A 3,614-nucleotide genomic window follows, 5' to 3' on the forward strand; every position below is an offset into this window, starting at 1 on the left:
TCCTATTGGATCATTGTTTTCATATTCATGTTGTATATTCTAGATCATTTGATTAAAAATTTGTAAGTCTATCTAAATGTATTCATGATTTTCTTCATGTGATTTTCGCCGAAACCTTCTTATAATTGATATGGATCACAGAAGCCTCAATTCAATAATAGTATTCATGATTTGGTAGGCATATTTTGGTGTAAATGATGCTTCTATATCTTCACAAAAGACCTTTCCTAGAGTGGACAATGAAGTAGTACAAAAAGTTATATGTTGACAAATTCTATGTTCCTAGTGTTTTACTTATTATTTTCAATTTATTGGTTATATCATTGTTTCCACTTCTTGCATCTTAAATTACTTTGTTCACATTGTATGCTCATTTTTCTTGGGCTATATTGATCTCATTCTTTTGGTTTTGCTCCAAATATCTTAGTGAATTGTTGTCACTATCTTTTAAAATCAATGGTTGCAGATTCTTCACTGGCATCATAAAGTGGAAGCAAATAGATTCAACTACTTTTAGTGTCATGGTTATACCGTTCGCCATGATATAATCACTTGAAATATCCTAAAACAACCCCATTATAGTTAGAACCAGATTCCCACAATCTAACTATGCTAACATGATCAACATGATCCAATGTTTCATGATGAGAATAAATTAACAACTCCATATTCAGGGATCTCATGTAGTCACTCTCATTCATGGATGATGTAGCGTAAGTCCTTACTCTTTTTTTTTTTTTTTTTTACTTCTGAATTTGGATTACAAAAAAAGGAGCCTTCAAGTGGGTTCAAGATGTTGTAGCCATGCAATGTATTTGAAATTGGGAGTCCTTGAACATGCATACCATTGTGCCAGTGTAATATATATTGAAAATTATTGTTCTTACATTTTTTGTTTCTAGAGATGGTTAAAATTCTTGAATTTTTAGTAGCTTACTCTCATTACCTAGAGTTGCATATTCTTCGAACAAGAACTATGGAAAATTAATATGTACTTTAGAAGCCTCAATATTATTTGAGATTATCTCACCCTTAACAAGCTCTTTGTCTATCCAAGAGTTATAGTAATTTTAAATATCATTATCTATTCTTCTAGGTGGATGGAATGCTATGTATGCCCACCTGCACATATTTAATCCATTAAAACCTATCTTGATGTCAATCCTTTAATGAACCAACATGAACTAATAAATCGATGACACTTAAATGAACCTGTTTCTAAAAATGGTATGCAGATGAATCATAAGATTTTATTCATTTGGATGAAAACTACCTCAATTGATATCAACTCTCAAGTAGTTGACCCATGAAAATCTGTAGCTCTTTCCACAATGAATGTTGAAGCTTTTCCATGAAAGTAAATATGAATCGATGCACAATAATGCTAACAAAAACAATAGTTTCGGTTGTTGTTAGGCATATTATTGTTGGGTAAGGAGTTTTTATAGTAATAGGCATTGTTGATCCCACATTTGTTCAACTAATATTTGCGCAAGGATGAAGTTTTAGGACTCCCTCGATTTATTGGAGATTTGACAAAGAGCCATGGCCTTACCTTCTCCACACCAAAGGAACTCTTGGAGTGGACTCGCCGTGTAGAGCCTTGGAAAGCTATTTTTCCTGCTAGACTCACTGTGTAGAGCCCCAAAAAGCTATTTTTTGGATATTGATGCGATAATTAACTAAAGAAACTTTCCTGAATACATTTAATGGTTATGTGCTTAAACCCCATGGTAAGAGAATAACAATGTTCAAAGCTGATAAGTGAAGCCAAATAAATGCCATATGGCCAAAGCTTGATCCTTCGAAGGAGAGTATCAAAACTGGCCATATCTTCGTGACTCATCATTCTCACTCATGGTTGAGGCGGCATCCACACTTAAGTTTACCAGGCTATTGAAAAGGATCTATTAGCTTTTCCACAACATCAAACAAACAAAGCACATTGAAACATAGCAAGTTCATCTCTGCACATTGTGAACTTAGTCAAGTATTTTGGAATGGTCTCGCCTTTCTCCATCTTGATTTTTCGAAGTTTATCTTTCAGTGCCAACTTCCTATGGTGATTGATGTTTTGGAAAGGGTCTTTCAATTTTTTCCACATAGAATATAGAGTTTCCTTCCCATGGAGACTTGCGACAATGTAGTCTTGAACTCCCTCAAGGATTATCTACCTCGTCTTCACCACACACTTATTCCATTCAGCAAGATCTTTTCCAGAAATCAATTTGCAGGATAAAATAATGTGTATGGTCAAAGGCTTCAAAAAATCCCTATGTTCTACAATTAACAGTTGAGACAAAATTATTTATATTTCCCCTCATATTTTCCTCATTCTCCTTGAGAAGATGTTCTTTCTCACATCTTCGTGAAAACATTTATCGACAGGCATGTGTCTGCCAAGGTCTTTTTTCATCGAATTCATGACAGGGAAACAAGTTGAATTCTTCCATTCTTGGTTGGTTGAATCAGAGAGTCAACCAAGATGTGAAGGAAGCTCTGAAAACATTTATGGTGCATTGAGAGATATAATTAGTAAACTGTTGCTTGATAAGCATAGAACAATCAAACGGTGGATTGAAACTTCAAATATTAACTGCATAAAATACTTTCCATAGTTTATATTGTGTTTAATCAGTATGTTGCTTGACATCGATCAAATCCATAGGAAAGCTAACAGATAATGCACAATTATTGTAGCAAATCTTCACAGACAGTTAGAGTACAAATAATTTTCCTTTTAAATTTAGAGAAAAGTTGTTGCAATTGTTGGAGAAGTGCTCTCCCAATCAAAAAACATAATTAAACAGACCATATTATACATATGAACGAGTGATACATTTTTAGATATACATATGTTTGAATTAATGTAATTTTCTAATGATATAGACAAACGAAGCTAGGTAAGAAGAAAATTCACTTCAATAATTAGAAGAAATCCCTCTCAAGCATATGAATCAAATTGTTTCTCTTCGACATCGGCTATAATGAATTTGGTAACATTCCAACGACTTTGGTAAGTTTCCAACAACTTAGATTGCATATCAATGTTTGATTCAGCAACTTAGTCCATGGTCAATGTGCGAAAGGGCATCAATGTTGTAAATAGTTTTTTAGTAGACTGATCTGCCATAATAATTAGTCCCTCGATGGTTCATGTAATAATATACCTATTTGAGTTGAAAATAATGGACTATGTTTATTAGGATTTGGTTCAATGCAGATAAGAGAACAATAGATTTATGCCCCTCTGTTCTATTTAGCATGTAGGTGTAACCTGCTATCACACCTTCATCTCAGTGTTTCTTCAATCTAGGTGGGCCAAAGCTATGACAATCAACTCTTGTTTCTCCTATTTTGAATAAGCTTAGATACGCAGATGTTGCATTATTGATTAGCCTTTCCATGAATGTAAGGGCCCATTTGAGTAGAATCTATTGGCATAGCCCCATTTTGAATATATTCTATAGGATTCAAAAATTCATCTATGTCCATGAAAGCCACCCATTGACATTCTTGGCAAGTGCATAATGCACAAATGGGAGAATCCAACCTGTTGGGTTTTAATCCATAGCCACATATGTCTACTCATGTTGAAATAACCCAATGATGTT

General features: G+C 33.9%; 1 pseudogene; it reads right to left on the bottom strand.

Annotated features, from left to right (window-relative positions):
* Positions 1-370: 370 nt before the first annotated feature.
* LOC149204616 (uncharacterized) lies at positions 371-1,130 on the bottom strand (annotated as a pseudogene).
* Positions 1,131-3,614: the final 2,484 nt, after the last annotated feature.

This window comes from Pinus tabuliformis, chromosome 1_2 (genome assembly GCF_031772625.1).
Source record: "Pinus tabuliformis cultivar Carrire ecotype Pingquan chromosome 1_2, CPIR1, whole genome shotgun sequence".
In the NCBI taxonomy this organism is placed as follows: Eukaryota; Viridiplantae; Streptophyta; class Pinopsida; order Pinales; family Pinaceae; genus Pinus; species Pinus tabuliformis.